Source organism: Euleptes europaea, chromosome 3 (genome assembly GCF_029931775.1).
Source record: "Euleptes europaea isolate rEulEur1 chromosome 3, rEulEur1.hap1, whole genome shotgun sequence".
In the NCBI taxonomy this organism is placed as follows: domain Eukaryota; kingdom Metazoa; phylum Chordata; class Lepidosauria; order Squamata; family Sphaerodactylidae; genus Euleptes; species Euleptes europaea.
In genome coordinates, this window is record NC_079314.1 from 26,046,223 (window position 1) to 26,073,798 (window position 27,576).

A 27,576-nucleotide genomic window follows, 5' to 3' on the forward strand; every position below is an offset into this window, starting at 1 on the left:
TCTTGCCAGTGACTCACTCCATGGCCTTGCCTGGAAGGAATCCAATGGCCCCACACCCAAGCTCAGCATCTAGCCTTGATACAAGCCTATCCAGCCTCCACATTGTGTAAATGACAAGACCACCAGAGACACTGCAGTATGGTTTTGCTTGAGGCAGGGACCCCAAGGGGTTTATCCCTGGAACCTTTTCCTGTTTCCAAAGGTCACTGCCGGACCATGTGAAGTAAACAAGACTTGAGGTCCTTTGAGTGCATCCAAAGTGCTTTCCTCCTTTGCCATTGAATAACCACGTGCATAGCACTGCAACTGAGACCAGGACTTCTAGGAATGATTATCAGGTGGGACTGAGCCCCAATCAATGACTTTCCTTTTAAAATGTAAGCCATGAGTCTAATTAGAATTTTTTTTAAATGTTGGTGACTGTCATTTCAGCTTCTGAATTATGCACAGATATCAAATCCCTTCCCAATGGCAAGGGTGTTTGGAGGTTCTGAGTAGCTGTGTGTGTTAAGTGTTAAGTGCCGTCAAGTCGTTTCCAACTTTTGGCGACCCTATGAATCAATGTCCTCCAAAGTGTCCTATCCTTAACAGCCTTGCTCAGATCTTGCAAACTGAGGGCCGTGGCTTCCTTTATAGAGTCGATCCATCTCTTGTTGGGTCTTCCTCTTTTCCTGCTGCCCTCAACTTTTCCTAGCATGATTGTCTTTTCCAGTGACTCTTGTCTTCTCATAATGTGACCAAAGTACAACAGCCTCAGTTTAGTCATTTTAGCTTCTAGGGTCAGTTCAGGCTTGATTTGATCTAAAACCCACTGGTTTGTTTTTTTGGCGGTCCAGGGTATCCGTAACACTCTCCTCCAACACCACATTTCAAAGGAATCAACTTTTCGTCATTGTCCAGCTCTCACACACATACATGGTAATAAGGAATACGATGGCATGAATTAACCTGATCTTGGTTGCCTGTGACACATCCTTACACTTAAGAATCTTTTCTATCTCCTTCTGAGTAGCTAGCAGGTTGATATTTCCTAATTGTGATACAAGGAATCAATCCAGGAAGACCACAGTTTTCACATTTCCATACCTGACTCATGCACAGTCAGGGCCAATTTGCATCAGTGTTTTTCAGCACCGCATCATTCATAGCCATTAAGGAGCGTAGGTAGCAAGGGAATCGTTTGACTGTGTTCTATGTAGCAATGTTTTGTAACGAGACATGAGTGGGGAGGGAACAGGCAGGGCCATGTATGTGCACGTTCACCTAGGACTGGGCACACGTCCTGTGCTTTCATCGTGCGCTTATTTTGAAACGTAAATAGCAAATTTCTATTGCCCACATTGGCTGAAAACAGCCTGGGAGCCCAGCTGCTGTTTTGGGGTGTGTTTTTTTTACATCACAAACCAGAAAATGGTTGAGGAGCATTTCCAAGATGTCCAGTCAAAAATAAGACTTACCTGAATCAGACCTGTCTAATTCTGCATCAGGTTTCCACAAGCACCCAGCTGGATGCATCTGAGAAACTTGCACACTGGGCATTCAAATGGTGTTGTTGTTGTTTTTTAAATATAAGAGGGATACAGAAAGGAAAAAAGGGAAAGGGGAAAAATAAAATAAGAAATACATCATCCTCCGAACTTCCACATAGTTTAAATTTAAGAAATAGAAAGAAAATGTTACCAAATATTCTGTCATTCATCCTAAACTTTTTAGAATTCTCTAAAAGAAAAATAAATAATTTCATCCACTAAGCCTCCACATCAGCTAAACTTAAGAAAACTTAATACCGTGTCTACTACTGAATGTCTTAGATATGTGTGTATCTTATATACCTCTATGAGTTCTCTTATATATTGCCATCTACCTTATTAAATAGCTTATTTGCCACCTAAATAATAATCATAAAAGGGCAGCCATCTCAACACAAATTCATCTATTGACAAATGATGTCTTTATGTTTCTTCTGTCCCTCTCATCGAGTGTTCAGAGATACACTGTCCCTGTTCTTGGGAGATCCATGGGTTGGTTTTCAGTAGACAAGACTGACTGCGATAAACCCACGGTGCGGCTCAATAGAAGGCAGCTTCATGTGTTCTATATTATAGGTTGCTTTGTCTCAAGCAAGTCCCTCGACAATCTACATATGGTTGGCAAGAGTGACTATAAGAAGTGATGTAACTTATTCAGTGTCCCAGGAGAAAGGTATCCACTCTCCTAACGTAACACTTCAATATCTCACTAGGAACACTGAACAGGTGAGAGCGATGCTCTAGGTCTGTAGACCAATCCGATCTCTTTTAACTAACTGTTAATGCCCTGTGGCACAGAGTGATAAGCTGCAGTACTGCAGTCCAAGCTCCGCTCACGACCTGAGTTCGATCCCGACGGAAGTCAGTTTCAGGTAGCTGGCTCATGGTTGACTCAGCCTTCCATCCTTCCGAGATTGGTAAAATGAGTACCCAGCTTGTTGGGGGTAAAGGGAAGATGACTGGGGAAGGCACTGGCATACCACCCCGTAAAACAAAGTCTGCCTAGTAAACGTCGGGAAGTGACATCACCCCATGGGTCAGGAATGACCCAGTGCTTGCACAGAGGACCTTTATCTTTTTAATGCTTTGTTGCAAAAGAATGCTCCTTAGCACATCTGGAAACCAATAACCAGTTAACACTGTCTGCTGCGTGTTGTTGTTTTTAAACTTCCACATGGGTCCCATGACTCCAAAAATGATCTTTCCGGAAGACAGAAAGGGCTGCACAAGCAGACAGGGCTGTTGGAGGATCAGCTCTTCATGTCTGCAGCAGCAGCAGCAAGCCAGTGGCTGGATGCATAAGCTCTTGCACAAGATGTGCTTATGAGTGTAGATGTTATTGTAAATAATAGGCAGCATCAGTATGTGGGATGCGCAATCAAAAGCACATCAGATTGATGCCCACGTTACTTAAAAACGATGATATCCGCATGGAGTTTCTGTGATTATCTTGAGACCATGGGCTGGAAAAGCAGATCATTCCACGGAAGTGAAGCAACAGGTTTGGCACATCTCTAAACTGCCACTAGATGTGATGGACCGATGACTTTAATCAGGATTAGACAGCGGCATGCAGGAGAGGTCTATCGACAGTTAGTAGCCATAACAGCTAAATGGAATTTTCACATACCAAGGTGGGTAGACCTGTGTCTAACTGCCAAATTTAATTTTATTTGCAATGGGGCCAGCCAAAACCACCATATAATCTACACACACGAAGCTGCCTTAAACTGAATCAGACCATTGGTCCATCAAGGTTAGTAGTGTCTACTCAGACTGACAGCAGCTCTCAAGGGTCTCAGGTGGAGGTCTATTCACACCACTTTCCACCTGGTCCTTTTAGCTGGGGATTGAACCTGGGACCTTCTGCATGCCAAGCAGATGCTCCAATTTTTAAAAAAATGTCGGGTTTCCTCCCTGATATTTAAATACAGGATCTGTGCAGTCTTTGGTCTTTTTTGCAAGGTTATGTCCCTCACAGTCACCCCTCCGACGACTTCAGGCCTTTGTGCTGATTATGCATGTTGTTTTCGACCGTCAGAGGTCGCCTCGCTCTCCCCCCACGTTTTGCCCGTGTTTTCAGAGAACCTGTTTTATCTCGAATTTGAAAACACGGGCAAAACGTGGGGAAATGCAGGGGGAAGCGAGGTGACCTCTGACTGTCGGAAACGACAGCCATAATCAAAACAAAGACCCAAAGTCACCAGAGGGCAGATGGCGAATGAAACAGCCATGCATAAAAGACCATCGAAAAACCTCTGGCTGAAGTTTGGCCTGTATTTTGGGTTACCATAGCAAAACATGTTGAGGCACCTGTCTGGAGATTCGGGGTGAAGTCTCTAAGATGGCCAGAATGAAGATGATGGAGGCAATGTTAATGGGGGGGGGGTAGCAGAAAGGTGATGCGGTAGGCGTGGCAAGCAGGAGGTTAAGGTGCAAGACTTTGTGGGTCTCCCTTTTGTACCTCTGAATAACAGATGTGTGTGTGTGTTAAGTGCCGCCAAGTCACTTCCGACTCATGGCGACCTTATGAATCAATGTCCTCCAAAATGTCCTATCTTTGACAGCCTTGCTCAGGTCTTGCAAACTGAGGGCTGTGGCTTCCTTTATAGAGTCCATTCATCTTTTCCTGCTGCTCTCAACTTTTCCTAGCATGACTGTCTTTTCCACTGATTCTTGTCTTCTCATAATGTGTCCAAAATATGACAGACTCAGTTTAGTCATTCTAGCTTCTAGGGTCAGTTCAGGCTTGATTTGATCTAGAACCCAGTGATTTTTTTTGTTTTTTTGGCAGTCCATGGTATCCGTAACACTCTCCTCCAACACCACATTTCAAAGGAATCTACTTTCTTCAATGTCCAGCTTTCACACCCATACATAGTAACAGGGAACACGATAGTACTTTGGGAATAACAAAAAGTTTGCGTTGGGACCTTCTCAGGAATTATTGCCAGAAACAGGTGAACTACTTGCTTGATCCAGCAGAACAATTCCGTGCATTCTGCAAACTGACAAAGTGCCACAGGCTGAAATAGAGCAGCAAATCTGGCAGCAATCGCATGATTCTGCTTTTTTAAAAAAAAAAAAACAGAAAAATGCAAACCCTTTATCATGTGCTCAAGATCACAGTTCCTTATTTCTTGGCTCATCCCAACCTGCCTCTCCTTCTCAGCTGATGTACGCCATGGCAGAGCATGCATGAGAACAGCTTCGCATAAACAAGCATTTGGGCAACAGCTGTGTTTTATCGCATGGAAGTGGTTAGTTAAGCTGCATCACAGCCACTGATCATTATCAACATGCTGAAAGTTTCGGTCTTAAGGAAAGTGTCTTCACATTTTCCAATTAACACGCTACAGCAGCAGCTGTTTTGCGTCTATTCTCCCCAGGCTTGCCAGCCTCCAGTTAGTGGCTGGAGATCTCCTGCTATTACGACTGATCTCCAGCTGATAAAGATCAGATACCTGGAGAAAATGGCTGCTTTGCCCATTGGACTCTATGGCATTGAAGTCCCTTCCCCTCCCCAAACTCCGCCCTCCTCAGGCTCCGTCCCAAAAAACCCTGCTGGTGGCGAAGAGGGACCTGGCAACCAACCCTAATTCTCCCCTCTCTGCATAGCATTCTGGCTTCGCTTGTCCTGATGGTGTCAGAGGAACATGCAGGTCTGTTCAGAAGCTCAGGAAGTAGAGAAAGCCTAGACAGGGTTTCCAGTATGTTCATTAGCATGTCCTTGCTGGATTAGACCAAGAGCCATAGTCCATCATTCTGTTTCCAAAAACAGCCAGCCACATGCTTCAGGGGGAACAAGTAAATGGGGCTAGAGCAGTGATGGCGAACCTTTTAGAGACCGAGTGCCCAAACTGCAACCAAAAACCCACGTATTTATTGCCGAGTGCCAATGCGGCAATTTAACCTGAATACCACTCCCAGAGGGGGCCCAGAGGGAGAGGCTAGGGTTGCCAAGTTCCTCTTCGCCATGAGTGCGAGGTTTTTGGGGTGGCGCCTGAGGAGGGCAGGGTTTGGGGAAGGACTTCAGTGCCATAGAGTCCAATTGCCAAAGTGGCAATTTTTTCCAGGGGAACTGATCTCTATTGGTTGGAGATCACCTGTAATAGCAGATCTCCAGCTAGTACCTGGAGATTGGCAACTAGTTCCTTAGTGTTTTCTCTCTACATATCAAGACAAATGGAAAGGTGTTTGGAGGATAGCTTGTGGGCACTTCAAAGGTGGAATAGGACTGCACGCCCCTCCGCCCGCACAGACCCAGAGGGTGCTGGAGAAGCCGCTGGAGGGAAAGAAGGAAGGAAGGAAAGAAGGGAAGGGAGGGGGAAAGGGAAGGAAGGGAGGGAGAGAAAGAAAGAAAAAGAGAGAGAAAGGGAGAAAGAAATGGAGCAAGGGAGAGAAAGAAAAGGACAGAGGGAGACAGAAAAAGAAAGAGGCCATTTATGCATGGGAGGTTTTGCCTTGGATTTGCCACTCGGTGGGGCGCGGTGGCAGGCTTGTGAGAGGCGAGCAGGGTGGGGCAGAGGGCGCCTCCTTCGCACCCACCGACCAGCCATGCCCCTCCGCCCGCACAGGCCCAGACGGCGCCGGAGAAGCCGCCAGCCATGCCGAGTGTGGGCGCTCGGCTTCTGTTCCCCGCTCTCCCACCCGCCTGGCTGGCCGCGCACGCTCCAGCGGCAGCAATGGCGGCAGCTTCTGTGGGAGAGTCCGGGGGCCACCGCCAATGATGTCGGAGGTTCCCCACCCCTGGGCTACAGCCTCCCCCATCCGGGGTGGGGCAGAGCCGGAGAGGCCAGCGGATTGGAGGAACCGTGAGTGCCGGCAGAAAGGGCTACGCGTGCCGGAAGTGGCACCCGTGCCATAGGTTCGCCAACACGGGGCTAGAGTATTGTTCATTCCCAGCATCTCACGTTCAATGGTACACTCCTTCTTTACTTGAAGGTTCCACAAACTGGGTTTCAGCATGAGCACGCACACGCACACACACACTTTGGTCGTTTATCCATGGGTACTTTCAGTCATGATCACTCCCAGTCTGTCTTGGTTGTTCCTTGGAGTTATGCATGAGTTTTCCGTCCATTAGAGATGACCTCACTGCCAGCCCTCACAAATCCCGGTACTTCCCTCTCCTCTGAGCTCAGCCCGGGTGAAATTCCCGTGCATAAGGCAAAGCCTAGGACACGCAAGCTTGGTTTCTCTCTTACAAAGCAGTGTGTAAAGAGACAGGGATTCAAATGCTTCCTGCTTCCTCAGAGCTCTTTCTGAGCAGAAGAAAGGCTTTTTAAAACCGAGGGTTGGATTTCTCCCCCCCTTTCAGATTGCTCCGGGGGGGGGGTTGTTCTTAAAATGCTTTTTTATGCAGCAATTGGGTGGGGGATTTTCTCTCACAGTAAGCTCTACAAAATAAGCCGATTACAAAGCAGCATTTAAAGGGGCGGGGACTTAATTTGAGCTTGGAAACTGCTGGTGCATAGATTCCCAACAGGAAAGTGTGGGTCCAAGTGAACAACAAACCTCAGGTAAAACTGCCATGCATAAATGACCTCTGACACCCATAATTGAAAAGAGGCCCTTAGCAACTTATTACTAATGTGCATACGGAAGTGGGTTACTTCTGATCAAACATGGCATTCTTGCTTTACAGTTATACTCCTCTGCCTGGTAGGAGACCCACTCCAGAAAGGACAGCAGCAGGTGTGATCGACCAGTCTATCACAGTTGTATTTTGCACTTTCTACAAGGAGCTCAGGCATTCACAACAGCCTTCCGAGGTTGGGTCGGCTGAGAGGCTGGGCCAAGATGAATTTTGAGTTTGGTGGCTGACAAGGGACTTGAAATCATCCTTCCAAGTCAAACATTCCAGACATCAGAGCACACAGACTGTGTTTGGGTTTGATATGTTCTATTTACAGGGGGGGGGAATCACAAGCAGTGGTGGGGTTGCCAGCTCTGGGTTGGGAAGTACCTGGATATTTTGGGGGTGGAGCCTGAGGAGGGTGGGGTTTTGGAGAGGGGAGGGACTTGAATGCCATAGAGTTAGGGTTGTCAACCTCCAGGTACTAACCCGCATGATCCACTGCAAATATTAGAAATGTCTGTGTAATGCATTTTTATCCTGCCCTTCCTCCAAGGAGCTGAGGTCACCGTACATGGTTCTCTCTTCCCTATTTTATCATCACAATGGCTCTGTGAGGTAGGTTATAAAGTATAACTGGTCCAAGGTCACCCAGCTAGCTTTTTGGCAGACAGGAGTTGAACCTGGATCACCCAGATCCTAGGGTGACACTCCAAACCCCTACACCACAATGTATAGGGTTCCCAACCTCCAGGTACTGGCTGGAGATCTCCTGTTATTACAACTGATCTCCAGCCGATAGAGATCAGTTCACCTGGAGGAAATGGCTGCTTTGGCAATTGGACTCTATGGCATCGAAGTTCCTCCCCTCCCCAAACCCCGCCCTCCTCAGGCTCTGTCACCAAAATCTCTCGCCAGTGGTGAAGAGGGACCTGCCAACCCTACATAGAGTCCAATTACCAAGGCGGCCATTTTCTCCAGGTGAATTGATCTCTATTAGCTGGAGAGCAGTTGTAATAGCAGGAGATTTCCAGCCACCACTTGGAGGTTGGCAACCCTAAGCAGTGGGATCTAGTGTGCTCTGGCCATACACTGACAAGGGGAATGCACGGGGAAGTATTTGCACTGTAACCTTGTTCCCCCTGGTGCCCTGCCCTGTTTCTCTTCCGCAGACACAGAGGACGTGCTACTTTGCAAGGCAGTCCTGAACCGGCATCCCAATTTGATGTCCTCACTCCTACTCCCAGGTCCTGATATAATCTGATATTCTAATGTGCAAAGAAGTTTAAAAAAAATTTTTTTAAATATTCATTTCATCTGAATGATTGGGGTGGGGGTCAAGGTGGTTTGTGGACACTGCTGCTGAAATACCAGATCCTCATTAGCCAGAGTTACATACCTGTGATTTTCTTCTCCTAGCTGTATTCTGGGAGGAGTCCCAATCAAAGATTTAATGTGCTTTACTGTGTTAGGTTGCAGGCACGGAGCCTAGGAAATAGGAAAAAGAAGAGTTGGTTTTTATGTGCCGATTTTCTCTAACTTTGAAGGAGAATCAAACCCGTTTACAATCTCCTTCCCTTCCTCTCCCCACAACAGACACCTTCTGAGGTAGGTGAGGCTGAGAGAGTTTGAAGAGAACTGTGTTGGAAGAGAACTGTCACTAGCCCAAGGTCACCCAGCTGGCTTCATGAGTAAAAGAAGAATAAGAGTTGGTTTTTATATGCTGATTTTCTCTACCTTTTAAGGAGAATCAAACCGGCTTACAATCTCCTTCCCTTTCTCTCTCCCCCCCCCCCCGACAACAGGCACCTTGTGAGGTAGGCGGGACTGAGAGAGCACGAAGAGAACCATGACTAGCACAAGGTCACCCAGCTGGCTTCATGTGTAGGAGTTCGGAAACCAACCCAGTTCACCAGATTAGAGTCCGCCGCTCATGTGTAAGAGTGGGGAAACCAATCCGGTTCACCAGATTAGAGACCATTGCTCACGTGGAGGAGTGGGGAGTCAAACCCGGATCTCCAGATTAGAGTCCACCGCTCTTAACCACTACACCACGCTTCAACTGTGCTTGGCACGCTGCCCTCACTAAGCCTCTACTACTTGGCTTTTCATCTACTGGCTTAGAAAAAAATTATCTCATTATTCCAAACGGAAGCCATCACTTAATTGAAAATTGTTTTAAATACAGGTCAATATTGTTACATGACCTCTGGTGCCAGTTTTTTCTGCCCTGGTCTAGCTTCTGTTGGGAGGAGGGGGCAGGTTCCCCTATTGCCCCACCCTACTTACACTACTGGGCCTGCTCAAAGAGAGCATGAATCAGATTGCAAGTATTTGCAGGAATGCATTGTGAAAGTACTGGGAGCATGTGTGTGCGTGAGGGGGTGGGGGAGAAGTTACTTAATAATATATTTGTAATACAGTTGCCGTAGGGTTTGGGGGGCGGCAAAGCTCCTGTGCTGTAACAGCTGCTTGTGAGGTAGAAACAGGACTGGCAATTTTTTAACCTCCATGCTGATCTCTTTGTTATAGAGACAGGAGAAAGCCGGACTGTTTTATTCTGTCCATTCAGCAAGGAACTATCCCTTGTGCTCCTGTACCTAAATTTTGGCTCTGTCCACAGGAGCTTTATTGGGAGTGCGGTGGGGGGGAGATGGCAGTGCTATCTATTAACCAGAAATATCCAAATGTTTGTTAAATATTCAGGGAGCACTCCTGCCTTCATTTATTATCTAAATCGAAACAAAAACGTAGGTAGCCAAAATTAGAATGCCATACATGTATAACGTTTGGCCGCAAATATAAAGAAGTCCATCAGATTACAAAAAATCAATAGTCTGAAGAATGGTCGTGGAACAGTTTTGCAAGGGGAACAACACAGTAAAAGAAGACGGTCTTCTGGAAGTAATCCGTTTCGTCCTCAGACTTCTTCAGTTCCGTCTGAACTCTGCCATGCACTAACTTAATAATAACATATATTACAGTAGTATACAGCTTATACATGACTAGGGTTGCCAGGGCCCTCTTCGCCACCGGTGGGAGGTTTTTGAGGTGGAGCCTGAGGAGAGCGGGGTTTGGGGAGGGGAAGGACTTCAATGCCATAGAGTCCAATTGCCAAAGCAGGCATTTTCTCCAGGTGATCTGATCTCTATCAGCTGGAGATCAGTTGTAATAGCAGGAGATCTCCAGCTACTACCTGGAGGTTGGCAATCCTACACATGACATTCCAGGTAGCATATAGTTTATAAGCAGCTTACAACTTTCTTCAGACTTTATTGATGTTTTTATTCTGATGGACTTCTTTGCATTTGCGGCCAAACATTATACATATATGGCTTTTTAATTTTGGCTACCTATGTTTTTGTTTTGATTGAGGTTTCTTCGTCAACACAGTGGTGCTTTATTCTGATTCATTTATTATCTACCCAGCAATTTAAATGGCTTTTACAGCATAGACAACTACACAGATCCCTGTCCCAAGGAGTTTGCAATCTAAAGCCCAAGAGGAGGGGTAAAGCCCAGTAGAGAGGCAATGGAACCGAGGTCAGACAAAAACAGTCACATCCTTCAGTTTCATTGTGTCTGTCGATGAAGCGCAAACATAATTCGATGTTGCTCAAATTAAACATTCCCCTCCCCACGCGCAAATCCCAGCTATTAAGGTTTGCAATAAGAACCGCCCCCTTTCCCCCTTTAAGAAAAATACAGAGAGGATTAGGGAAAGTTGTGCAGATGTCCAGGTTGTGTGTGGTTGGGCTGTGTGTGGTCGCGTTGTATCTGGCTGCTTTTGTTACATGATGAATAGAAAGGATGGCTCCTTAAATTAACACTCCTGTAAAGTCGTTTAAATTAACTCTCACAGGAGGTGTTTTTTTTTCTGGGAAAAATCAGAATCAAACCATGGAGCAGTTAGGCTGGTCCAAGAAGCTCCCCCTTCCTTTCTTCCTGTTGCTCAGCATGCATAAAGGTGAGCTATTAGCACAGCAGGAACTAGTTAAAGCAGATGCGAACGCCGATATTTATCTGCTGGGATGGTTATTCCCGTAAGCAGGTGCATGGCGACCTACCGCTGGCTCCATGCAGCATGCGTCTTCCTGAGTTTCAGTATGATTATCACAATCTGTACAGCTGCAAAACCTTGCCCCTAGATATAGTTCACTGGAGGAAATCCTCTGATAGTAGGGGTTAGGGTTGCTAACTTTTTTTTGAGTAACCTTACTCTTTCACAGAACATAGCTGACCAAGCCATGCACAGTGGCCTGCCTCTTCTTTCTTTCTTTCTTTCTTTCTTTCTTTCTTTCTTTCTTTCTTTCTTTCTTTCTTTCTTTCTTTCTTCCTCCAAACCAGCAATAGGTTTTGTAGAGCTTACAAGTAGGGTGGCCGATTTTTGGAGCAATCTTTGTCTCTGTATAGGATCTGAAGTAACACATACAAACAATGCCCTTGAATATACCCCTCTAACTGTAACCATTTAGCAAATCCTTTCTCAGGGTCAAACAAGACAAGATGTTAGAGATCTGGGATCAGATCTCCCCTTCTCTTTAAAATTCTCAAATGAATGGGAATGTTAATGCTTTTCTGCAAATCCGTAGATGTGGCAAATACCGTCAGACTAGGGTTGCCAATAGCAGGAGATCTCCTGCTAATTCAACTGATCTCCAGTCGATAGAGATCAGATCACCTGGAGAATAATGGCCGCTTTGGCAATTGAACTCTATGGCATTGAAGTCCCTCCCCTCCCCAAATCCTGCCCTCCTCAGGCTCCACCACAAAAATCTCCCGCCGGTGGCGAAGAGGAACCTGGCAACCCTACGTCAGACGCTTTCCCACTCTTTGTGCATAAGATGAACTGCCCAGAACAGAAAATGCTTCCATGAAAAGACATGTTTAGTGAAGTTATGCCGGCAAACATCCAGTTCCCGTGATTGCAAAAAGCAAGCATGACATGAGCCACACTTTCAAGTGCCTGAACACATGAGCTAATTTTCTAAAAAAAAATGATGGGACTTATCCCTGTAGGACTGGAGGGCCTTCTTAGGTAGGAGCCCTAAACTCACGTGGTCATTTGTTACCCAGGGATGAATGAAAGACATCCTGGCAGTGTTCTGGAGCACTCTTGTCTTCATTACCATTTGAACCCTGCACACAGCACAATGCTATAGGGAACAAATTTAAACCGCCTTTTAATTTGACCATCAGCCTCTCCCCAGATTTATTTCTTGGGAATATTGAAATGCTGGAGGATTTTAATTTTGCGTGCCTTCTTCTTGTTTATAATTTACTAAGTTTTTTTTTTAAGAAAAAGAAAAAAGAAAAGAGGAAGCAACACAAACATGTTATTGGCCCCAGTGAGTAAACATCTGAGGCTATTTTGAAATCACTAATGATAGGTCGAGAGGGTGTGTGAACTTCCGGCAGAGTTTAACCACAAGGGCTGCTAAAACTCACCGATGCAATTAGGACTTTTTTTTTTTTTTTTGGGCAAGAGCTACAATTTGCCTCGATGGAGTTAACAAGCAGAATTTCCTCTCTGAAAGGGCTGGCAATTAATCATCCTAGCCATCAGAGGAGCTCCCAGCTCTGCGTGGAATTTGCTCTATCAGCACCAACGCACAACGCCCTTTCCGACGGTATATTCTTGTGGGCTCGATGGAGGCTTTTTTCCAGTCCCAGCAGTGGGAAATAGCCAGGCAAGGTGGGCTCCTCCTGCCCTTTTATTCAATAAAGTAAGAAACACAAATGCCCATTTCATACATTTGCAATGGAAAGGTGGACGGTCAAATTTCCAACAAACAACGACAACAAAAAAGCACTCTCCTAAGCAGAGTTACATGCTTCTAAATCTGTTGTAGTCAGTGGGTTTCAATGCATGTAACTGAGCTGGATGGCCCAGGCTAGCCCGATCTGGTCAGATCCCCTCAGTTAGGGGAGGGGCCGTGGCTCAGTGGTAGAGCATCTGCTTGGCATGCAGAAGGTCCCAGGTTCAATCCCCAGCATCTCCAGTTAAAGGGACTAGGCAAGTAGGTGATGTGAAAGACCTCCGCCTGAGACCCTGGAGAGCGGCTGCCGGTCTGAGTAGACAATACTGACTTTGATGGACCGAGGGTCAGAATGATTCAGTATAAGGCAGCTTCATGTGTTCATGTGTTCATACCTGTCCCCCTGCAATGGTTGGTGTTGGTGGGATCAGTGGGGGGGGATGACTAATCAACTCGTGGCCTCATCCAATTGTTTGAAAACCATGGGTGGGTTGAAACCCTCCAGTGGGACACACAAGCGCTCTAGAGCTGCCTTTTTGGGTAGGCTGGAGAGCCACTGCCGGTCTGAGCAGACAATACTGACTTTGATGGACCAAGGGTCTGATTCAGTATAAGGCAGCTTCATATGTATGTGTATCTCTGAAGCTAAGCAGGGTCAGTCCTGGTTAGTACTTGGACAGAAGACCCCCAAGGAAGTCAGGAGTTGCTACGCAGAGGCAGGCAATGGCAAACCACCCTTGTTTGTCTCTTGCCTTGAAAACCCTATAGCAAGGATTCCCAACGTGATGCCTGTGGGCAATATGTAGGGTTGCCAACCTCCAGGTACTGTGCAAATAAATAGTAACCAGCTCTTGGGATATATGCAAATTAGTGATGTTATTTACATGTGCAAAAACATACATTACAACAAGCAGTACAATGGTGTACTTATAGTAGCTGGTTGCTACTCAAAGGAAGTCAATCTCAGTTGACAACAACTTTACAAGGTAAGTACAAAAACTTATTGTTTTATAGAGTCTTTTTCTTTTTTCAGATGAACATTTTGAAGCATAATTGAAGCTGAAGCAAGGCGGAGCTGGGAGCGTCCTCCGGATGAAACCAACGCTTTCGCTGTTAAAAACAGCTTCTTCAGCCAAAAGCCTAAATTTCCAATAAAATACAATGCAATAAATACAATAAATACAAAGCCTTCTTATTTAACTTCCTACCTTATCTATCAAAAATATAGCAAGCTACTCAAATATTCAAATATTAAAGCACAAGCAATTATGTCATACCTTCATAAAGCAATAAATTTTCTCAGCTTTGTCTCATTTCTCTCTGCGCCTAGCAGGCTGCTTGAGTGGTATCGTCTGTGTTAAGCAACACAGGTGGATGTAATTTATTCCTTGTCCCGGGCTGTCAGCCCTACCAACTCTATCTAACTATCTCAGCTGTGAGCGAACAAACCTCCAGGTACTAGCTGGAGATCTCCCGCTACTATAATAGATCTCCAGCCAATAAAGATCTGTTCACCTGGAGAAAATGGCCGCTTTGGTAATTGGACTCTATGGCATTGAAGTCCCTCCCCTCCCCAAACCCCACCCTCCTCAGGCTCCACCCCAAAAACCTTCCGCCGGTAGCAAAGAGGGACCTGGCAACCCTAGCAATATGGCACCTACCAACACCTTTTCTGGTGCCCGCCAAGTGTTTTAAGAAAGTGGATGTGGCCAGATGGAGCTTTTGCCTAGCAAAGCTTCTGACTGAGCACTGGAGATTTGCTTGTGGGTTTTAAAATATGTTGCTTTGGCAGCAACTGCTACCACACCACAAGGCTCTTCACGGTGTGACTGAAGGTGAGCTGCAGTAGCCATTTTATGGCTGGTTCTGCCTCCTGAAGCAGCCATTTTGTGGACTCTGTGGCATTGAAGTCCCTCCCCTCCCCAAACCCTGCCCTCCTCAGGCTCTGCCCCCAAAACGCACCAAGCAGTATTGTCGTGCCAACACTGCAATGTTATTTCTGGTGAAACCCTGGAAGCAGTGCCGGATTTACGTATAAGCTAAACAAGCTACAGCTTAGGGCCCAATTCTCTTGGCGCCCCCCCCCCCATTTTTTTTTAATTAAAATACATATTTTGTTATGTGCAAATGGCTTTAGATACCTATTAGGTCCATAAATTACCATAGAGAATATATTCAACACATAAAACCGTGACAATTTGTTGTTGACAAAGGACAGCTGGACATATAAAGGGCCCCATGACCTTCAATAGCTTAGGGCCTCATCAAACCTAAATCCGGCCCTGCCTGGAAGTGACATCATTGCATTGTTGCAACAATGTCACTTCTGGATTCACACTGGAAGGAATATTGTGGCATTGGCACAATGCTGATTCTCCCCCCACTTTTTGCTCCCACTACTCCACCAAGCAGCAGCGGGAGGAGCCGGGCCCAGGGGCAGGAGGTCGCCCTACGGTTGCCAGCTCCATCTTCACCACCGGCGGGAGATTTTTGGGGCAGAGACTGAGGAGGGCGGGGTTTGGGGAGGGGAGGGACTTCAATGCCATAGAGTCCAATGGCCAAAGAGGCCATTTTTCTCCAGGTGATCTGATCTCTATCGGCTGGAGATCAGTTGAATTAGCGGGAGATCTCCTGCTACTACCTGGCAGTTGGCAACCCTATCGCCCACTGTAGTTCATAGCGGCATACTGGTTCCCATGTTATCCTCACAACAACCTGGAATAATGCAGTTCATAGGACTGCTGTGATGATATTTAAGATGACCACTGTTAAGGACTTGGTACAATGAAAATGTTATGGTGCTCTGGCTCCCCAAAATAAAGCTATCTCCGAGGGAATGTGGAACCTGACGAGTTGATGGGGTCAAACCATTTTGAACAGCAGCCTCAGGGGTAGGTGCTATTCCCATGTGCCTTTTTAATAAAACAATTAACATAGTGTTATAGGATGATCCTTGAAGCAGGATGAAGTGAACTATGCTAACTCCCAGCTGAGGTGTGGCCACCACCAATGTTTTCCCAGCATAACTCTGCCTTTTGATGTAAATTACATACATTGAAATCTGCAGACTAAAACTGCTAGCTGTTTAAAAATCCACGAAGCTCAGGAATGTCCCTAGAGGAACACAACTGCCCAGGAACCATTCACAGCAACGAGGCCCTATCGCTGCTCCTTGCGATTTTATCGCGAGTCATCATGTAACACTGAGTTTCTGAACCATTTCTGAATGATCCAGCACAAAGCCAACGGAAAACAGGATTAAATTTATTCTTTGTTCTGCTCACAAAAATTTATGCTAAATATGTGACTGAAAAAAAGTGTTTTTCAGTCGCATATTCAGCATAGATTTTGTGGCCTTTCGTACCTTGTGTCACATGTACAAGAACATAGTCTTTTCTTTTCTTTTTTACAACCCTAGTTCAAATAATCTATTCTACCACTCACTGATTTCTAGTGGATACACTAGCCCTTTTCAGATATTAAAACCGTGCATATCAGGAGTCCGTGCTCCCTAGGCTGGCCAGGTTGCCTTTGGCAGGTGACTCTCCACTTGGGTTGCCAGGTCCCCCTTGGCTACTTGCAGGGGATGGGGGGTAGGGTTGCTAGATCCAGGTTGGGAAACTCCTGGATATTTGGGGTGGAGTCTGGGGAGGACAGGGACCTCAGTAGGGTACACTGTCATAGAGTCCAACTTCCAAAGCATCCATTTTCTCCAGGCGAATTGATCTCTGTAATCTGGAGATGAGTTGTAATTCTAGGGGATCCCCAGGTCCCACCTGGAGGCTGGCATCCCTACCTCCTACCATCTATCTTCATCATAGAATCATAGTATTATAGAGTTGTAAGGGACCACCAGGGTCATCTAGTCCAACCCCCTGCACAATGCAGGACATTTACAACTACCTCCCCCCCCCACCCCCAGTGACCAGAAGATGGCCAAGATGCCCTTCCTCTCATCATCTGCCTAAGGTCACAGAATCAGCAATGCTGACAAATGGCCATCTAACCTCTTCTTAAAAACCTCCAGGGAAGGAGAGTTTACCACCTCCCGAGGAAGCCTGTTCCACTGAGGAACTGCTCTAACTGTTAGAAAATTCTTCCTAATGTCAAGACGGAAACTGTTTGTATTTAATTTCAACCCATTGGTTCTGGTCATCCCCCACTGCCATTCATTAGAATTGGGAGGGGGGAGAAATGGGAGGGGAGAATCAGCATCCCATGATGTCATTTCCGACTGAATAACAGGTGAGTTTTAGATGACTTCTAGAGCATCCTACAATGCAGATTATATCACATCAAGTTACACATCCAGAAGTATCATTGGGGCAACACAGACTGCTGCTTGGGTAATTCCCACCCACCCCCCTCGAATTAGGGTTGCCAGGTGCCCGCTGGTGGCGGGCAAACCCCCGATGAAATGTAATGAATTGCAATCTGCACAATCACACACAAGCACAACCAAAGCATATCACATCAAGGCAAAGGTAGATTGTGTGGAGTGTACCAACCGGCCTATGGACAAAAATGTAAGCAGCCCTTTCTCCCCACCCCCTCATGCACGCCCCCGTGTATCCAGACGGCCATTCCCAGGACAGATGTACCTATTGCTCTACCGTGTCTATGGTCCTGAAAAATCTCGTGTGCACCTAAGGTTACCCACCTCCAGGTGGTGGCTGGAGATCTCCCACTATTACAACTGATCTCCAGGCGACAGGGATCAGTTCCCCTGGAGAAAATGGCTGCTTTGGCAATTGGACTCTATGGCACTGAAGTCCCTCCCCTTTCCAAATCCCCCCCAAAAGCTCCAGGTACTTCACAACCCGGAGCTGGCAACTCTATGTGCACCCAGAAAGGCCCAGCGTTTTCTGGGACCATTCCCCCCCCTTTAGTCCATTCTAGCCATCCTTAGGGAGTGAGCAAACACTTCCTGATAGCCGACCAAATCTGCTTTGTTGCAATTTGAACTCAGTTGCCTCTTGGTCCTTCCCTCCAGGGTTCTGGTAAATAGCAGTTGTGCGTGGTCTCCGTTCACCTCTCCCCCTCTCCATTAATCTTTTTTCTCATGCTGTATGTGCCCTTCAGCATTTCCTCCTGTGTCATACATGCTCAACTACAGCTGAAGAGAATATCTTTTGACAAAAAATGGACCTCACATTCACAAGTGGAAATCTTTGCAATGCAAAAGATTGCAAAGGATAAAGCTGGCTTTTGTGCACTCGGATTCTGAGGTAGAGGTTTCACGCTCACTCATACCCTGAGGTAATATTTGACCAATTGTGAGGTAAAATTTCATATTCACTCAGATTCTGAGGTAAAATCTCATATTTATTCACATTCTGAGGCAAATTTAGGGATGCCAGCCTCCAGGTGGGACCTGGGGATCCCCTGGAATTGCAGCTCATCTCCAGACTACCAAGATGAGTTCCCCTGGAGAAAATGGATGCTTTGGAGGGTGGACGTCCCTGTCCTGAGGTCCCTGTCCTCCTCAGGCTCCATCCCCAAATCTCCAGGAGTTTCCCAACCTAGAGATGGCAACCCTACCCCCATCCTCCGCTGGTGTCCAGGGAGGACCTGGCAACCCTAGGCCAATTTCACATCTAAAATGCACATTCTCAAATCTAAAAACAGGAACGACAAAATTGGAAATGTTGGCAAATTTCAAAAACAGGAAACTGTGCAGATTAGTAGTCGCATGAGCCACAGTTACTGGTCAGCTAACACAGAGAGGCCATTTATGCACGGGAAGTTTTGTCTTGGGTTTGCCGCTCTCTGGATGCACATTTTCCCCATCCAAATTCTCAACACTGCATGGAGGCTTATTTTTGAGTTTTGAGAATTTGGATGGGGGAAATGTGCATCTACAAAGCGGCAAATCCAAGGCAAATCGTCCCTTGAATAAATGGCCAGAGACACATACCGCTCTCAAAAACATAAAAGATAATCCTTCTTTAAGTGTTGGTATAACCAATATTTTGTAAAGATTGGCAGAGTAACTGCCTCACACACTGGGCATTTTTCAAGCTTGGGTGGTGCGGACAAGCCAAGAAGAGGAAGGTGAGATTTCTAAAGACGCAAAAATTAGAGCTCAGCTCCTGAATTTTCTCCCCTCGTGGCTCGTAGGCATTGGGTGTATCTTTGAACATCTTTCCTCTCCCTTTAAAGTTCCCAGGGTAGTAATGGAGTAAGTGGGGGCAATAAAGAGCAGCCCTTATTTATCATCTAGCCACATCCTCGTGGCTTTTGAGATGAAAAATCCTCCTCCATTGCCTCAGGCGCCTGCATGAATCTGTTGATCTTGGGAGACCGAATGTAGGGCAGCTGGTGACGCCCTGCACCTCTCGAGATCCTCCTCTGCCCCGGCTCATTGTGGAAATAAGGGTTACAAACATCACAAACCACCAGAGCACAAGGGCGAGACTGGACGGATTTATGCATAAATGATGAAAAGCTCTCTCCTTTCTCCCTCCAAATGACACATAGGCAGGCACACCTGTGCAAGACCTGGAGAATTTTTTTTTTTAACAAGGGTGTTGCTGTACTTTTTTAGGTATTAACTGTACTATGCCAGGGTATTTCTTGGCTGATAGAGAGAAGGGAATGACTTGCCAGAAGCTCGGTGTAAACTTTATTAGAGGTCCATCTGCAGCAGTAGTTCCATAGGCACACCAAATAAGCCAGAAACTATTATTGGAGACAAACCCGGAGTTTATATTGAATTGTGCTAAATTTTTAGCTATAGCCCTTAAAATTCGCAAAGATAAAGTGGTGATCTAAGTGAAGGGCTATCTAGTAAAGATAACTTTATTTAGGCGATTTGTTGGGCTTTATATGTGTATTTTATATTTATAGTCAGCTTCAAATTTTATTGTGGGGTGTTGTATCCCATCCATTGCATTTGGATGGCGGGTTAGATATACCTGTGTATTAGACTTTTTGCAACTTTGCTGGTTATGTACCGAATAAAGACAACTTACTTACTTACCATAGGCACACCTGCTAACAATTTGCAGCTGAAAATAGTGATACCTTTTCGACACCCCTATGTTCATAAGTAGAATCACGGCATTCCCCACCAATCAAGCCCCTTGATTGGTGGGGAGGGGCTGTGGCTCAGTGGTAGAGCATCTGCTTGGCGTGCAGAAGGTCCCAAGTTCAATCCCTGGCATCTCCAGTTAAAAGGACTAGGCAAGTAGGTGATGTGAAAGTCCTCAGCCTGAGACCCTGGAGAGCAGCTGCCAGTCTGAGTAGATTCAGTATAAGGCAGCTTCATGTGTTCAATTCATTCACACACTGCTAATAGCTCAGTCATAGGATAGTCTCGGTCATAGCAAAGAGTACAGTTCTGAGCGTATGCACAGTGCATCTTCTTGAAGAACAATAACTGCAGCCCTCCTGCTCATCCAGAATTTGGAGTAAGTGCCAGAACCTCCCTCCCCAACACCTCTGTTTTTAGAAATTGCATATTAACAATGAAACAGAACATCTTGCATTCTTGCCTGGAGATAGGGTTGCCAGGTCCTTCTTCACCACTGTTGGCAGGTTTTTGGGGCGGAGCCTGAGGAGGGCGTGGTTTGGGGAGGGGAGGGACTTTAATGCCATAGAGTCCAGTTGCCAAAGCGGCCATTTTTTCCAGGTGAACTGATCTCTATTGACTGGAGATCAGTTGTAAAAGCAGATCTCCAGCTAGTACCTGGAGATTGGCAACCCTACCTGGAGATAGCAGCTTTGCAATGCAATCCTAAGCAGAGTTTCACCCTTCTAAACTTATTGACTTAGAAAATAATAACTTTTTTTAGCATTTCACTGTTATTCTCTTGCATATATTTACTTATAACCTGCCTTTCTTGGTGCCAAGGACACACATCTTACCACTCTGCTGAGCAACACTGAAGTCCCCCTACAACCAAAGGAGCAATCCTCCACCCTAAAGTGGTTCTTCTTCCGGTGGAGGAGCCACAGCGTGGTGTAGTGGTTAAGAGCAGTGGTTTGGAGAGGTGGAGTCTGATCTGGAGAACTGGGTTTGATTCCCCACTCCTCCACACGAGCGGCGGAGGCTAATCTGGGGAACTGGATTTGTTTCCCCACTCCTACACATGAAGCCAGCTGGGTGACCTTGGGCTAGTCACAGCTCTCTTAGAGCTCTCTCAGCCACACCTACCTCACAGAGTGTCTGTTGTGAGGAGGGGAAGGGAAGTGGTAGAGAAAGTCGGCATATAAAAACCAATTCTTCTTCTTCTCCTCCTCCTCCTCCTCAGAAGTTTGAAGAAAGGTGCCTTAGGGAGGCTCCAGACCTTGCTGAGGAGCAGTAGAATGCAAGCCACTAATTGAGGAAAATGGGAGATAACTCTCAAAGAAATACAAGGGTATATGAAAGTGTATTTGAGTCCAAGGAAATTATAATTAAAAAAAAAGTATGCCATCACTATCACCCCAGTGTCATGATCCATTGGTCTCAGAACATGACACACCATCATATGTCCTGCACAGTAATGACAGATGGACATCTGTAAGTGGCCAGGCAAGCAAGCACTTGCTGCTTTGGGCGAGGCAGCTTTCTTTTCAGAGCCACTTAATTGTCATATGTCAAATCGGAAGGGTGACCTAGAAGGCTGAGAGAAAAGTTAATCCTTGCTGCTACCAGTAGGTCGTTGGGTACTAACACTGGCCTGTGGTTTTTCTGGAATAGTTTGAACAGGCTTAGCTGAGATAGAAAAAAAAAAACACTCTAAAGAAGAATGCATATTAATTGAGAGTTCTTGCACTCCTTACCGTGGGGTTCAAAGTCTTTGGAAAACAGCCACCGGAAGTTTGAGGAGGGAGGATCAATATTCAGTGTCACAAAGCCAATCATGGTAATTGGTTGGCTCAAGTGATGTGGTCATGTGAAGAGAATCACTGTGTGGGTTGGGTTTAAACTTTAAATGCCTTAATTAGCTTCAGGGTTGCCAACTTTTTTCTTCCTCGGCCCACTCCTGTGCTGTTAAGAGCAGCGTGATACACAGAAATGAAGGTTTCTTTGCAGAGTAGGGATTATAATGTAGATCTCCCCACCACCACCATTTACACCACCACTTTAACCATTAAGAAACACTCCATTCCTGCCTGTTCTGGCCAAAACAAGGGGCTATTTTTGCTGCAGGGAAAAAAGTTTGCATCCATATTAGAAAAAAGCAATAAAACCATAATGTGAGTTCTCTGTACTGGAGAAGTACAACTTTGGGGAGGGCATAACAGATCATCTTATTTATTATTATTTATTTAGCATGTCATGAACACATGAAGCTGCCTTACACTGAACCAGACCCTTGGTCCATCAAAGTCAGTATTGTCTACTCAGACCAGAAGCGGCTCTCCAGGGTCTCAGGCCAGAGGTCTTTTCACATCACCAACCTGCCTAGTCCCTTTAACTGGAGATGCCAGGGATTGAACCTGGGACCTTATGCATGCCAAGCAGATGCTCTACCACTGAGCTACGGCCCTATGTCTTATCCCACCCTTTCTCCAAGGACCTCGGGGCTGCATTCATGGTTCACTTGCCTCTTCCATTTGATCCTCACAACAACCCTATGAGGTAGGTTAGGATGAGGAAGAATGACTGGCCCAAGGTCACCCAATAAGCTGATGGCAAGTGGGGTTTGAAACTGGGTCTCCCTGTACTCTAACCACTACACCAACCTGCCTGTCTTAAGACTAGTCTTCCCCCAGTGAAGGAGGTCACGAGGAGGGATGGGAATTAAAGAGCAGCAGCACACGTGTTCATTCATGTCCACCGGTGGAATTCACAGCCACAGGAGTGCCACCACAGAAAAAGAAACAACAATAGTTTTACAAAACCTGCTGGAAATTTTTACGACCGCAAAACAAAAACTGTATAAGAGATCAAAGGGGAGGTGAAGAAGGAAAGAAGGCATCTTAAGCTCCTGCCACGGGGCTTGTGCCGGCTGCCTCCAGGCACAGAGAAAGGAAGGAATGTTTCACCCATGTCTAGCTGTTGCTTAACTTCATGAGAGGATTTGGGCTGGAATGAACTTCCCTCACTAACATCTCAGCTGGGCTGCTGAGAGGAATGGGGAGGGGGTCAGTACTCCAGTGGCCCTGATCATTAGGGTTGCCTGGTCCTCCTCTTCGCCACTGATGGGAGATTTTGGGGGCGGAGCCTGAGGAGGGCGGGGTTTGGGGAGGGGAGGGACTTCAATGCCATAGAGTCCAATTGCCAAAGCGGCCATTTTCTCCAGGTGAACTCTATTGGCTGGAGATCAGTTGTAATAGCAGGAGATCTCCAGCTACTACCTGGAGGTTGGCAACCCTACTGATCACCTTGACAGCCCATGTGATTTGTTTTTATAGGATAAGGGGAGGGGCTGTGGCTCAGTGGAAGAGCATCTGCTTTACAGGTTGAAGGTCCCAGGTTTAACACACAGCATCTCTGGTGGAAAGGAGCAGGTAGCAGGTGATGTGAAAGACCTCAGCCTGAAACCCTGGAGAGCTGCTTGCAGACTGGACAACACTGACTGGGATGAACCAATGGTCTGATTTCAGTGTAAAGCAGTTTCGTGGGATGGTTGGGTTGGATCTGGCTGGAACAATAGGCAAATCCAGTGGCAATCTGACAAGCTGCCCCTGTGTATCTTGAATATTGAATATTGTCTCTACTGACATTGCAAGATGCTCTAACTATTGTCAAGCTTTTCTCCAGTTCTGCTCCTAGCTCTGCTCCAGCTAGCCCAACAAAGGAGCCCATTTTTTGCAATCAGAATTTAGTATCCATGTTAGGAAAGAGAAATTAAACCTTTTGGTCTCTAAACTGGAGAAGTACAATGAGACATAATAAATTTTCTTAGGAAAGCTCTTATTGGAGGTTAGGAATTCCTGAAAATTTATTTTAGACATTGCCTCAGCAAGGGAACCATGCTGCAGGAATCCCAACATGATCGAGTAATGTTGGAAGCCTGAAGTTCACCAGAGATTAATTGCCAAGATGGCTGCTTCCTTAGATCCACTGCCACCCTATGTAGGAATTGGGATAATGCTGGGTTAGCAGCTCTTCCCATTAGGGTTGCCAGGTCCCTCTTCACCACTGGTGGAAGGTTTTTGGGGTGGATCCTGAGGAGGACTTCTAAAAATGGAAGGACTTCAATGCCATAGGGTCCAATTGCCAAAGTGGCCATTTTCTCCAGGGGAACTGATCTCTATCGGCTGGGGATCAGTTGTAATAGCAGATCTCCAGGTACTACCTGGAGGTTAGCAACCCTAACCCAGTAATAGCAAACTTTTACATGGAATATTTTGAAAAGACAGCATTAGAATCAGCACCTTACAAACCTACAGTCTGGTTCAGGTTCGTAGATTATACATTTACTATTTGGAGCCATGGTGAAGAAAAATTAATGGACTTTCTAAACCATCTTAATAATATCCATCCAAACATTCAGTTTACCATGGAAAAGGAAATTGAGGGTAAACTCCCATTTCTTGATACCCTTGTCATCCGTAAAACAAACTTTCAGTTAGGTCACAAGGTCTACCGGAAACCAACTCACACAGATCGCTACTTACACAAAAACTCCAACCACCACCCCCGACAGAAAAGAGGAATAATCAAAACATTAATGGACCGTGCAAGACGGATCTGTGAACCACAGTTTCTCAAGGAAGAAACTAATCATCTAAATCACGCACTGCTAGCAAATGGCTACTCCAAGAATGAAATCAGAAGGGCCATTAAACCAAACAAAAATCAGAAAACTCAGGAAAAACAGTCTCCCATAGGAAAGGTATTCTTGCCATTTATTAAAGGAGTCACTGATAGGATGGAGAAACTTTTGAAAAAACATAACCTACAAACAGTGTTTAAACCCACCAAGAAAATACAACAAATGCTACGATCAGCAAAAGACAAAAGAGACCCCCTCACCTCTGCAGGAGTATATCGTATACCTTGCAGCTGTGGAGAAGTTTACATCGGGACCACAAAACGCAGCATACAAACAAGGATAAAAGAACATGAAAGATACTGCAGACTTGGCCAACCTGCGAAATCAGCAGTGGCTGAACATTGACTGACACAAACAGGAAACAGGGTCTTATTCCAAGACACTGAAAGACTGGACAATTTTACCAACTATTTTGTCAGATTGCACAGAGAAGCCATTGAAATTCATAAACATCAGCACAACTTTAACAGGAAAGAGGAGAGTTTAAGAATGAATAAGGCTTTGCTTCCTGTTCTGAAAACCTCCAGACTAACAAAGACAACATTCAACAATAGCCATGCAGATTAGCTTTGGATTACACACATTAACAGATCACTTCAGGATACAATGGTTCCATATTAACATACCATACCCTCATTAGCACATTATCTTGATACTTACAGGACAATGATTAGCACATTACTTTTGCAGGACAATATTCAGCTCAAACCCAACCCCTTTCTGACTATATATTACTCTTCCTACACCCTTGACACTGAGAGACACTGTCCTTCAGTGTTACTCCTCTGAAGATGCCTGCCACAGCTGCTGGCGAAACGTCAGGAAAGAAAATTCCAAGACCACGGTTACACAGCCCGGATAACCTACAAGAACCAATGAACTCTGACCGTGAAAGCCTTCGACAATATTTTGTTACCAACCCTACTTCCCATATGACTTAATGTTTATTTAAAGTATTTGTGCCCCACACTCCTGACATAATGCCCTTAAGGTGGCTTCCATACAAAGATGGAGACAGTAAGTAACAATATATTAAAGAACACTAAAGCTCATCAAGCTTGCTAGCTAAAAATTCTTTTAAAATACAATCAAACTTGAGGTAATATAGACCACACACACACAAACATAACAACTGACAGATCTGAAGAAACAAAAATGCTTTGCTTCCTTGGCACCTAACTACGGTTGCCAACTCCAGGCTGGGAAATTCCTGGAGATTTGGAGGTGATGTCTGGGGAGGGTGGAGCTTGGGGAGGGGAGGGAGCTCAGCAGGATGCAATGCCACAGAGTCCATCCTAGTTCTCCAATGGAACTAGTCTCTGTTGCCTGGAGATCACTTCTAATTCCAGGAGATCTCCAGGACCGACCGGAGGCGAGCAACCTTAGAAGATAGTATGATAGAGCCATTTTGTCCATGTTGTCCATACCCATACATTTACTTTGTCCTGTCATTTTCTGTGGTCTTGCAGATTTTTTAAAGCACTGGGCTGTCTCACTATAGACAACCGTAGAATTGTATGATCGAGCGTAAACACAGCACGGACACATTATATCACCTTCGGCCTTACCTCATTTCTGAGGTAAGAAACCCAACGTGTAAGCTCTTTGAGGGCAGGGAACTTTTTTTTACTTCTTACTCTAATGTGCCATGTACACTGTACATCAACAGGAGCATACAAATGATGCTTCTTACTGAGTGCCACTTCCCATACAAGCCCCTGCCAGTTAAGGTCTTCTTTAAGACTACCATTCCAAGCCCTCTTGGAGGAACCTCTTCAACTGTCATCAACCAGCCTGAGCTCTGAGGTCAGTGGATGTGGCCTTCCTACAAGATTTTGCTTTATCCAACATTTACTTGGCAAGGTCTCGTGTAGGAGGACCTTTTTCAATTGCTGCCCCTAAATTGTGGAACTTCTTCCTCTGTATTTTACGAGTCTTCTGGAATGGGCAAAAGACTTTTTTTTTTAAATCCTAGAAACCCTTTTGAAGAAACTGCGGTGTGGCCTGAGATTTTACTGATATCAATCTCTGTGGCATTTTTAGCTTTTAAGTTATTTTATGTTTTTATTGATGGTTAACGGCCTTGAGGATTCCTGGAGAAGCAGAAGGGCAGCATCTCGATTAACGAAATAAGGAAAATAAATGGTGCTGTGTGTGTGTGTTAAGGCCTGTCAAGTCACTTCTGACTCATGGCGACCCTGTGAATCAACATCCTCCAAAACATTTTATCCTTAACAGCCTTGCTCAGATCTTGCAAATTGAGGGCTGTGGCTTGCTTTATAGAGGCAACCCATCTCTTGTTGGGTCTTCCTCTTTTCCTGCTGCCTTCCACTTTTCCTAGCATGATTGTCTTTTCCAGTGACTCTTGTCTTCTCATACTATGTCCAAAGTACGATAGCCTCACTTTAGTCATTTTAGCTTCTAGGGTCAGTTCAGGCTTGATTTGATCTATAACCCACTGATTTGTTTTTGTGGCAGTCCACAGTATCCATAAAACTCTCCTACAACACCACACGGTGCTAAGGATGTCCAAAACTTTGTAATGTGGTGTAATATTTACATTCCCCACATTAGATGGTTTCTTTCTGCTCAAGTGACTTGTACTTTTGCCTGAATAAGAAGGTAGTTTCCCTGACTGGTTGTAAAGTCAAATCTAGAGTGTCCTACCTCTCCAACCATTGACAGCTGAGAAAACGGCTGTCCTTTAACATGAAATGAAAGGGCTGTAAATAAGGTCAAAGGACAGCCAGCCAAATGCAGTGGCCCCAACCCTATTATTAGCCAGTCATGATCAGTAGATGGGACTGAAGCCGACCTGAGGCTATTGACTTGTTCCTGGATGAAACTAAAGAAGGTACGGAGAGTAGTAGACTATTGAATTAAACCCAGAACCAGCTGCTTGGTGGTGTTTGCTGGTAATATTTTGTGATGAAAGCAGAGGAAGAAATAGGTGTATAAGTGCATAACAAGGTGATAAGGATTGTGATTGCAGTATG